Below are 12864 nucleotides of genomic sequence, written 5' to 3'. Positions count from 1 at the left end.
GATAAAAATAAATGAAACCGGGTCAGAATTTCCAATTTATGCTCTTAAATACAGCTTTACTCTTCCTTGGTGATTCAACCTCAGTTTAAGCTGGCATTGGAATGCATCCGTTTGATGCCATTTTAGGATTAGTAAATTGTGAGAAAGGAAGTCCTTCTCATCACAGTGTTCAGACCATATAATCTAGTTATTCCAAAGCAAAAGCATAGAAGAAACCAAAGAAATAAATTTTCTATTAGCAATATCACTTTTTCTTATATTATTTCTTCTCCTTTCTAAAATAAACTGACATACAGTGAAATCTTTGCTTTCAAAAGACTTGCTTTAAAACTGTTATGCTGAAGGGCAGCATTATGAAAATTTTCTTTTCATAACCATTATACTTTTCTTCATTTTAAATTCATTGTGAACAGGGACGGAAAGTTTGCCAAAAATAGATACTTCTGATTTTAATCTGAAATTAACTTATATTTTAAATATAGTCTATTCAAGAGCATATATAAATAACACATTCTCATACTTGGTGCACCTTGTCAGCATGGATCGTGTGTAAATGTAAAATGAGCTGTTGCACAAGTGTCAATGCTTTACAAAGCATGCTAGGCTATTACCATTATACATCTAAAAATAGCTGTGTATTAAAATGAACAAATCATCTTGTGAGATTTTCTATTGGACATTCATTTCATGATTACAACTGATCTTTCAACAAATGGGTTCTTATCATCACTCCACTGATGTGAGAGAAACTGACATCGAGAATGTATATGATGGGTGTGGTGTTGGAATTATGTGCATGAGAAACCACCATTAAAAGTAGTATTGTAAAAAAACAAAATATCTATTAAATAAACTTTTAAAAAGAGAACATATATGGAAGAAATGAAAATCAAAAGAGCACTGAGATACCACCTCATAGTTATTAGAATGGAAATTAGCCATATTATTCAGCCATTAACAAATGAAAACTTGTATTTATGGCACCATATATGTACACTGAATTATAATGCTAAATTAAATAAGTCATATAAAAACACTTATAATTTTACTCATTTAGAATCTAAAAAAAACAAGTTCCTAGATCTAGAGAACAGACCAAAGGTTTTTAAACAAGGCTGGCATGGAAAGGGCATTGAACTGAATAAATGATGTAAAAAAATTACAAACTTACAGTAAAAATAAATGGCAAGTCCTGGGGAGGTAACATACAGCATGTTGAGTAGTAGTAGTCTATACTACATGCCATTTGAAAATTGCTAAGTACATATTTTAGAGGTCAGAGAGCTAAAATTCTGTGTGTAACACTTGCCTGGAATGAGGCTGACTACAATAGGAATCCCTGCATATCAAATGGTCTCCTGAATCTCACTGGTAGTGATCTCTGAGCATAGAGCCAGGAGTAAGCCCCGAGTACCACTAGGTATGCCCTTCCCACAATGAGAATACTCAAAAGAGTCTTGTAAGTAAAATAATTTTGTAACCAATAAGAGAGAGAACAAAAGGGAATGCCCTGCCACAGAGGCAGGGTGGAATGGGGGGCGGGAGGGATACTGGGATCCATGGTGGTGGGAAATGGGCACTGGTGGAGGGATGGGTATTTGATTATTGTATAATTGAAACCCAAGCACAAAAATTTGTAAGTCTACAACTGTACCTCATGATGTCTCACTAATAAAAAATTAAGAAAATAATTTTGTAACCATAAGTGATAATGTGCCCCTAAATTCAGACTTGTGTCATTTCAGAATAAATTCATCATATTATTCATCTGACATAAACATATATTTTTCACTTGCAACTCCAAAAAATCCTATATGACAATTATATCTCAATAAAAATTTAAAATATGTTTTCAATTTTAAAAATGGAGTTAGAGTAAGAAGACAAGGAAGCAGTACAGATGTTTAATGCTTGGCCTGGATTTGAGGTCAAGTTAGGGGAATGGGTTACTAAGATGCAATATAATTGCTGCATTATCTGAAACAACATTTTGTTATAGAATAAGAAGGAATTGGAGAACACTGGCTAAAAACTTAAGTTATTTGTCATCTCCTGGGACATCTGTTAAGTAATCTTTCTCCTTTAAGCGCTTAGTTTCCAAGTGGTGAAAAATAAGTTATTTACAAAGAGTCATATTCATAACATTTTTATTATTCAGCCTTAATTAAAAGACTTTCTGTCATATAAAAGGGCAGAGATGATCCTGGATGCAATGATACAGAGTGAAAACAGCAAATCACAGGACAAATACTGCATGATTCAACTAACATAAGGTATCTGGAAGAGCCTAAGAAACTAAGAGTGCAGAACACCATAGCACGGTGTGGGGGTGGGGGTGGGTGCTAAGGAAATTGGAGATGTTGGATAATGGGTAGAGAGTCAACTGTGAAACTGAAAATCCACTGGAAAATAGAATCCTGTATTTTCCAATACTAAATTGTATGCTTTTAGATATTGAGGTTAGTTATCATTGCTAAGCATCCCTATCACAATAAAAAATAAATGACTCAACAAGAATTCGGTACTTGGTCTTTGCATTTTTCTGTTTCACATTACTCCTAGCTTTTTATTGATGCACATTTTCTTTGCATTATCTCACTGAATTTATACCCCAACCTGGAAAGTATGTTGAACTATTGCCTGAATTTTTTGACTCAGATATGGCAAGTTAGGTTACAGATTACAGAGATTATAATCAATTGAATCCATAAACCACAAAGCTTGTTATTCATCACCTCAGTGAATTCCAACTTCACAACTCCTGTTGATTTTTTATTTGGTTGGTTTGGGGTCACATCCAGTGATGTCTGGGCTATTTATAGTGCAGTATCTGGGGGTTTCTCTCAGTTCAGTATTTGTGGATCTCATATGGAGGTCATCAGTGAATCACTCAATTTTTGAAATTGAACCTGAACTCATATGCACAGAACATGTGTCCCAGCCTACTGAGCTATCTCTCTGGACTTCCTGCCAACTCTTCGTTAGTAAATATCTTATTCATATTTTTTACAATATCTGCAATTATTAAAAATTTTTTTAAATTACCTATTTTTATTAACTTATATCCATTAGGGAGTGACAATTTGGTAGCATAAGAAATAGTGTTTTCCTTAGAGTCCAACGTTTTCTAATTTCCTGATGCATCAAGAATAGATGATGGTACCTTTGGTGGTACTGCCAAAAATATGAGCTTCCTGAGGCCCACATCACAGTCTGATTTTGTTCTAACTGGACTGACTCTGCATATATATGTATTTATTAGAGATGCTCCTGAGATTGAGGGAGCTATTAAGAACAAAAGCAACCTGTGTTGGCACGAATGTGGAGAGAAAGGGACCTTCCTCCACTGCTGGTGGGAATGCCGACTGGTTCAGCCCTTTTGCAAAACAGTATGGACGATTCTCCAAAAATTAGAAATTGAGCTCCCATTTGATCTAGCAATACCACTCCTGGGAATATATCCCAGAGAGGCAAAAAAGTATAGTCAAAGTGACATCTGCACTTGTTTGTTCATTGCAGAACCTTTTACAATAGCCAGAATCTGGAACAAACCTGAGTGCCCGAGAACAGATGACTGGTTAAAGAAACTTTGGTACATCTACACAATGGAGTACTATGCAGCTGTTAGAAAAGATGAAGTCATGAAATTTACATACAAGTGGTACTACATGGAAAGTATCATGCTAAGCAAAATGAGTCCGAAAGAAAGGGACAGACATAAAAAGATTGCATTCATCTGGAGAACATAAAGTAAAAAAAAGGAGACTAACACCGAAGAATAGCCGAGATAAGTACCAGGAGGTTCACTCCATGGCTTGGAGACCAGCGACACATGCTAGGGGAAAAGGCAGCTCAGATAGAGAAGGGAGCACCAAGTGAAGGGTCTTGGGAGGATCCTCCAAGAATGGGAGATGCATGCTGAAAGTACACTATAGACCGAACATGATTGCCACTCAATGTCTCTTTTGCAAACCACAGCACCCAAAAGGAGAGAGAGAACAAAAGGGAGTGCCCTGCCACAGAGGCAGGGGGGATGGGGGGGATTTGGGGTGGGAGGGATATTGTATCAGTGGTGGTGGAAAATGGGCACTGGTGGAGGAATGGGTACTCGAACATTGTATAATTGAAACCAGAGCACAAAATTTTGTAAATCTACAACTGTACCTAATGGTGTTTCACTAATAAAAATTAAAAAAAAAACTATGATAGAGACTGTGGATATGGTCAGTGATAGAGCACATTCCTTGCATGTGTGAGACCTTTGGTTTGATCCCCAGTGCAATATGACCCAAGTCTTCCAAAGTATGGCCCTGGCAACAGCATCAATGAATATACACCCCACCCACCCATCGCAACAGCAATGAAAATCACAAGAATGATTTTGATGGAACAACAGGCTAAACCAGGATTGCAGAGAAAGTTGAAATATACTCAAGGCATACAACTTAGTAAAAGTCACTATCTCAATGTGAAATCATTAGAGCCAAAGTAAAAAACACTTATATTATCAACTATTAATTCCTTCCCCCTCACCTCTCAGCCTCAGGCTATTATGGAGCTATATATTAGAATGATACCGTTATTATGCCAAGCTTTAATTCTCTGTGCGCTTTAAATGACTGAGGGTGGGAAATGATAAAACGTTTTATTTATTTCATCACTTTGGGGAGCCCGGCAAGCTACCGAGAGTATTCGATATGCCAGACACAGTAACAACAAAGTCTCCAATGGAGACGTTACTGGGCCCGCTCGAGCAAATCGACGATCAACGAGAGGGCCTTTACCTTTACCTTTTACCTTATTTCATCACTATGAACTACAGTTACAAAACTTTCCTGTCTGAGTTTCAGTCATACAATGATTAAACACCCATCCCTCCCCCTGTGTACATTTTGCACCACCTCAGTATTCTTTCCCTCCCCCTGTCCCACCCCTCCCTGTCTCTATGGCAGACAATTGCCCTCTATCTCTCTACTTATGAGTATTAAGGTTTGCAATACAGATTACAGATAATAAGAAGCCATCATGTTTGGTCCTGTAACTACTTTCAGCACACATCTCCCATCCCGTGCGATCCCTCCAAACATCATTGACTTAGTGATCCCTTCTCTATCCCAGCTGCCTTCTACTCCAGGTATAGCCTTTGCCACCTAGTAGTCACTCATTAGGTGTTTGATGAATGAATGACTTAATGAATGAGTAAATACTGTGATGTCATTGTCAACTACATGAAGGTGTCCTCCATGGTGACAGAGTTGCCAAAATTATATATATATGTATATATATATATATATGATGTATACCAAATAGCAAATAAACACTTGATTTTTATGGTATGGGGGGATGCACCCAAGTGTTTAAGACTTACTCCTGATTCAGTGCTCTGGGATAACTGCAGTGCTTGGGGGACCATATTCAGTGCCACAGAAGCAGAGGCTGCTTGTTCATACTTGGTTGAAGTGTGCCAGGCATTCTGCTTTTGCAGCACTGGGGATATCATTCTGCAAAGTGCAGGTTATGGGATTCAAACTCAAGTCCTTACACCTATAAGGCAGTTGGACTACCACTGAGCCATATCCCTGCACCCTTTATTTTCACTTTTTAATGCTCTACATATTCCTCTGTGTGTTCTCTGAACATATGACTGTGTGAGTTTTTAGGGTCCTCTCCTTCCTCATTTCTTCACTATCAGTTTCTTCCTATTTCTTTGTATTGTATGCCTTTGAATATGAATTGGCACTGTTATGCGTCTATCATGGATGTACTATTTTGATCTTTCTAGATATAAATATTAGGGTGTTTCCTACCCATAGAATATAGGTAGATACATTCTTTTCTACTTTTCTTTCTTGGGCTCTTTACCTTCTAATCCCTTTTTTATTTTCTACTGTCCTTGTCACTTTGTGCTCCCTTTCTTATTCCTATTTGTACACATTATGTGGGAGGACTTTTTCAATGACCCATTGTTTAAAACCAAAATAATGCTTTATCAATCTTTACTTTTTAATCATGTTTTTCTGTGTTTTCTGTATTGAACTGAAACAGTAACAAGATGGAACATTTGTTTGGTCCACTTACAGGATTATTCAGATGAAAGGAACATACTGAGTCTAATTTACTCTCACATCTATATTAGAACTTTGAGTCCTCCAAAGGTTACGAGACTTATTTAAAACAATGCAGCTCACTACTGAAATACAAGTTGCTCCACAATAGTGGGTTTCTTTTCTGCTTTTAGTGAAGCTCAGTTATTTTACCCCTGTGGATAATATGGTCAAAAGAAAGGAAAAAAACATGTTTTTCATCTCATTCCATTGCCACATTCAAGGTGAAAACTGTGACTTCTTTTTGTTCAAATAAACAGTTTTTGTTTTGAGTTTTTGCCATTATAAGAATCTGGATGCTGTGTTTTCCAATTATTTTCCAGCACCTTCTTTTCTGTGCAATATTTGTGATTGTGTAATACAGGAAAGTATATTGATGTGGTTTTAGAAGTATATGTCTACCATTTTTGCTGTTAAGTAACTTTATAGTTTATGTCATACAGTCCTTTTGGTCATAAGATGTATATGTTATTGACTAAATTTATGCTTTTTCATTGTATTTTGCCATTTTGTAAATGGCAATATGCTACTTTAATTTGCTAATGCCTAGACATTATGAAATAACATATAAAGGCATTTATATAGATTTTACCGGAAAATGAGTTTCAGTTAAATCCAGTTTACTAAGGAATAAAAGTTTTAAATTTTTATGTAGCAAAGCTTTAATATAAGAATACTTTCTGGAGTACAGGAGCTATTTTCTAATTAAATCAAAAAATAAATGTTTTGACAGTAAAAATATAATGAAATTCATGTAGTCAAAACCATTTTACATAATATACAAATTCACTATACCTATATTTTTAGAAACCTTTTTTGGATTAACTTCTAATTGTGTAATTTCTAAGTATTCGTCCAAGGGTAAACATTTGAGAAATGTTATTTTCATTTATATTGTGCAAATGCTTAGTCTTTTTTTTCAGATGTTTATCCTGTATGCCAGCCGTTTAGTCATTACTATAAATGTAAAAAGTAAAAGCAATAATCAAAATAAGGCAGAGCTTGAATTTTCCTCTCCTTGCTAATAACTGGTTATTTCATAGGCTGGAGCAATAGCACAGTGGGTAGGGCGGTTGCCTTGCATACAGCCAATATGGCTGACCCAAGTTCGATTCCTCCACCCCTCTCAGAGAGCCCAGCAAGCTACCGAGAGTATCTCTCCTACACGGCAAAGCCTGGCAAGCTACCCTTGACATATTTGATATGCCAAACACAGTAACAAGTCTCACAATGTTACTGGGCCCGCTTGAGCAAATCAATGAACAAAGGGAGGACTGTGACAGTTATGTCATATCCTTGGGGTGTTCTAGCAGAGACCACTGAATTTTGGCCTTTTTGTGAATTGCTCTTATTGTTTTGGGGGGGCACACTCTGCAGTGCTCAGAACTTACTTCTGGCTCTGCACTCAAGGATCACTCCTCAAGCAGTGCTCAGGAGACCACGTGGGGTGCTGGAATCAAACTCAGGTTGGATGCATTCAAGGCAACTGCACCACCTACACTACTATATCTCCAGAACCTGATTTACCTTCTTTAACTAAAAAAAATGATGCTTTGTTAGAGGTTACCTATTAGTTAGCAAACTGAAACCAAGTATACGCAAGCATCATAAACATATATGTGATCCTTTTATTGAACAAATGAAATTCTCACACCTCACCAAGACAGCACAAAGTTTGAACATTGAGTCAGGTATGTAGGGACAGCAGTGTGAGCACTTAGAGGCTTGCTTTATTTTGGCAATGTGTAAACTTTCTAAATTGTAGTTTTATAAGTTGCAATATTGTTAAAGTTTATGAATTTGATAAAAATTACATCTCACACTACAAGTGTCTGCAACTCTCCACCATTGTGACAATATTTCTTCTAGTCTTCTTTCTCCCATACCCCTCATCCCCCAGTTTGGTAACTGGTTCTGTACTTAGTAGTTTGTGGACTACCTAATCTTTTTTTTTAACTCCACAGATGAGATCAGCTGATGTTTAACATTCTTCCTCTGACTAACTTTGTTTAACATGATACCCTCCAAATCTATTCATATCTATTCTCTTCAAGTAGAAAGCAAAAGCGATAAACAATTTTGTTTCTTATAGTTGCATGGCATTCCCTTGTGTTTGTACCACAAATTATTGATTCATTCATGTACAGTTGGTTATTTGGGTTGGTTCTACATCCTGGACTATTGCACTAAATACGTTCATGAACAAGGGTGTGCAAATATTCTTTTTAAATAATGTTTTTGTGTTTGGTGAGTAGAAGCCAGAGTTTTATTCTTACTCTTTGAGAAATATCCATACTGCTTTCCACTGTGATTGAACCAGCTGATACTACACCACCATGAACTCGGTTCCTTTCTCACCATATACCCTCCAACACTGTTTCCAGTCTCTTGGATATTTGCCATTCTCACTGGTGGGAAATGATACTTGGTGTTTTAATTTGCATTTTCCCTAATAAGATTGCTAAACTGTAACTGGCAATCTAAAAAGAATGGTGGTGGAGGGGAGGATGGTAGATTGGACTGGAGGTGACAGGGATGGAGGGTCATGGGCAGTGATGGTGGTGTGCGGTTAACTTACACATCAATACTACAAACTTGAGGACTATTGTAACCCTACTATCAAAACTACAATAAATTAAAGAAATAAAGTAGAATAAAAATAGAAATTGACATATCCGTGTATCAGCACCACGGCCTACCAGTTACAATGATGGCACCTACTCCAGGTCTTGCTTAAAGGTGGGGACTACAGATATCCCAGGGTGTTTCCCTGTTATTTCTTTTCTCTCCTAATGAAAATTTGAATTATGATCAATACTGTTCCCTTCTATTCTTTCATTACTTAAAAAATTATAGAACTAGGAATGAAAACTCTAGTACTGCTATGCTAATATTTTCTATCCCTATATTTATAGCAAGAGGCACAGTTTGAATGCAGATGATGATTTTTAATTTAGTAAGATTACAAATTCTTTGACAAACAGGGGCAAAGATGCACCATTCAAATGATAATTTTAGGAATGCTCCAGATGTTATAGATGATATAGCAATGTAAGTCTGTACAGTATGGAATTCACAGTTTAGTTTTTATTTTTGATCCTAAAAATAGAACTTTTGCATTACTTTGTATTATGTGCAGAAAAGACAGAAACTTTCCTCAATTTTACTATTAACATATCTGATTCTGTATTTCAAATTGTGCTTTAAATTGAATTCAGTTTTCTCACATTTCCTACAAATGTAATTTTTGTGTCCCTTTTACATGGTATCAAGACCTACTGAGATATAATGAAATATTTGGGCCCATATCTTCCCCTGTGTTCTTCCTGGAAGAGTGATTTTGTTGCAATTGTTATGTGGCTACACATATCAATTAATAAAAATATCGCCATATATAAGTCTGTATCTTTTTGTGTCTGTTTTGGAATTTTTAAAGAAAAATCTACTTTTACATAGAAAAAATCATCTTAAATAATTTTCCCTGAATATCCATATAAGTGAGAGAATGATATATAAACAAAAAGTTTCCCCCAATCAATTACCTAGTACATTGAATTATGGCTACCTAAACACACATTTTAATTTTAATGTAAAAAGATTGGTACTTATTTCAGTTAATAAATATTTCATCAGTCATGTAAATGATCTATTACAAAAAATTCAGCTTCATCAATTTAAAAAATACAATAATTTGACACAATTCAAAATGAAATCTCTATTATCTTCTTTTCAGATCACATACATACAGAGCATTTTCTCAATATAACTTCTTTAAACCTCGCAATTTAGGTGGGTGCTGATGAATAACAAGCAATTTGTCAGAGGCAATAGTGCCATTTTTGAAAGAAGCCATTTTACACTACATGAAAATTACAGTTCTGCAATATCTACTTGACATGAATTTGCTCCTTATTTAAAGGACTACAATTTGCTTTCTATTTTGGATAGAACAAAGTTAACAGGCATTTAATAGACTCAGTAAGCTTGGAGAACTGACATCGATGAGAAGGAGAGGATTAAAAACATACGTGGAAGGTCAAAAGTCTATGTGGAATGTATGTATCAGGTCATACAAACCAGGAAAGAAGTAACCAGGTGTACAGAGCCATCTGACCTCGACAGATATAGTGGGTGTTTAGATGAAATAATTTAAGATGTATTGGGCAAAAAAGTTAGTAATAACTAGATTACCGAACATTTGAAGTAGAAATATGCCCCTAGTTCAAAGCTATCCCACAGTTAACAATATTCACTTAGAACTCACCAAGAAACAAAAATAAACATAAACCAAATATAATATTAAAAGTATATTGTCTTTTTCCTTTGGTTTGAGGGGACCCACAGGCAGTACTCAGACATATCTCTTGGATGTGCTCAGGGGTAACTCTGGGCAGTGCTTGGGGGAGCATAAAAGGTGCTGATATGTGGTGGGGGGTGAACTGTATGCAAGGTAAGTTCCTAAACCCCTGTGCTATTTTTTCAGTTATAATAGGTATATCATTCTTAACTGGAGTCTATGAAAATAGAATTGGGAAAGAATCTCAATAACTGGCGTTATAATATTCATTGTGCTATGGAATTTGAAGGTATATTTCAGCAAAAGAATCCATTCTCTGCCTGATAAGTATCCAGTCAACTGGACCAGCCCAGGAACCCAAAGGCTCTCATTTTGTCTACATTCTCAATCATACAAATAAATATATAAAGGATCACTAGTTGTAAAAAAAAATCACAAATTCCTTGGAAGGTGTGGCTTAGACTGAACAAGTCATGAACCCATTTCCTGTTACCACCACTTCCATTTAAAAGTGATTTGGAGTTGTGAGTGGAATTTGAATTTGTAAGAAATGGAGAGGAAACAAAAACGTATCTGGTGATATGATTGTGCACATAAAATTCCCAAAGAACCTAAAATTGATTACTATTAAAGAGTAAATGTAGGGGCTTGAGAGATAGTATATCAGGTAGGGTGCTTTCCTTGCAAGGTGACCAACTCAAGTTCGATCCCTGGCACCTCAAATGGTCCTCCAAGAACAGCCAGGAATGATCTTGGAGCATAAAGTCAGGAGTAAGCCTTAACAACAGTCGGTCATGACACAAGAACCAAAACCAAAATACATAAATTTAGCAAGGATACTAAGCATATATTTAAAATAAACTCAACTAAATTGTATCTTTATATCCCAACAGTAAAGAAAAATGATTTAAACAATTTTTATAGGACCAAAACATCAAGTATCTGACATTAAATACAATATAAGCAGTCTTCTAGACTTAAAACTAAAAAATATTATTAAAAAGCATTATCAAAACCTTAATAAATGGAGGAATGCAGCAAGTTCACAAATAAGAGAACTGAATATTATAAAAGGCATTAGTTGATTTACAAAAATAGCAGTTATAATCAGTACCCTGACAGGCTTTAGTAAAAATTAATAAGCTTGCTCTAAAATATATCTGGTAAACTACTAAAAGAACGAAAGACAGCCAAGGCATTCTTGACTAAGATAAAGTTGGAAAATTTACACGAGTTTCCCATGTTTTTTATAAAACAAGCTGTGTCTCCACACATATACAGATGCACAATTGTAGTATTATTCATTCCTAAAAAGGGCTGAATTTCTGATATCACTACACACAGATGCCTTAAAAACATGTTAAGTATAATAGCTAGACATGAACGCACAAATACAATATGATCCCACTTAGATAGCATGTATAGAATAGGAAAATTCAGTGACACAGAAGAGACATGGTCATTTTGTGTACAGAGTGCTACAAAAAGCACTGGATAGGAGTTATAGCTTAATAGAATCTATTTGGACTGGTGATAAAACTTTAGAAATATGAAAGCAATGACTGCACACTGTAAACATGATTAAAAACTATGCCTTTAAAGTTGTTAAAATGATAAATTTTATGCTCTACATATAAATCCCAGTAACAAAAACAAACCCAAATTACTGAATTGTACACTTTAAACTTGGTGAACTGTATTATAGCTAAATAAAGCTGTCAAAAATGATCAGTACAGGGCAGTGTAATTTTACTTGAATATATATATATATATATATATAAAGATAGATATAATCAAATAGTAAGAGAATCCAGTGATAGATTCACATATAGCGAATATGAGTTTATGAAAAAGTTGTTACAGCAATAGAGTGGGAAAATAATAGAATTTGAATAAATGGTAGTAGATCAATTAATGGTACTTTTCATTATAAAATAATAATGCTTATTAGGTAAAAAGGCTAAGTATAGATTAATTTTATAAACATTTCAAAATACTAGATCTTGAAAGTCTCAGAAATAAAGACTAGAGAGATAGCTCAACAGGCTTAGCACATATTTTGCATCCTAGAGAACTGAGTTTGATCCCAGCACCACATGGTCCTCTAAGCACTGCTTCGAAACCCCACAGTACAAAGTTAGGGTCTTGCTAGAAAATTTTATTAAGAATCAGAGGTAGAAAAATAAAGTATAAAGACAAAGAAAGCTAAGGAAGGAACACAAAAGTAATGTAAAAAGCAAACAAATACCCTTTGAATATTTGTAAGTATTTCCGATTCAGTATATATTATAGGTAAGGATAAGTAATTTTAGATTTATGGTAATGTGAAGAGGACCATCTTCATCTTGCTTAAATACACTCAATGAATTCATTCATCAATTTCCCACTCTCATTTCAGAATAACTCATGTAAAGAAAGAGTGATATATACTTTGGCATCTCATCACTAGCATTACCATGCTTT

At 35.3% G+C, this 12864-nt stretch overlaps 1 protein-coding gene across 3 annotated transcripts in view; it reads right to left on the bottom strand.

The window, feature by feature from the left end:
• DMD (dystrophin) overlaps positions 1 to 12864 on the bottom strand; it is a 2292284-nt gene that overhangs the window by 892578 nt on the left and 1386842 nt on the right. The window lies entirely within an intron of this gene.

The sequence above is a fragment of the Sorex fumeus genome, unplaced genomic scaffold (genome assembly GCF_029834395.1).
Source record: "Sorex fumeus unplaced genomic scaffold, SorFum_2.1 ptg000086l, whole genome shotgun sequence".
NCBI classification, from domain to species: Eukaryota; Metazoa; Chordata; class Mammalia; order Eulipotyphla; family Soricidae; genus Sorex; species Sorex fumeus.
The sequence above is the reverse complement of the archived record's forward strand: the minus strand, read 5'-3'. Positions and strand labels throughout refer to the sequence as shown.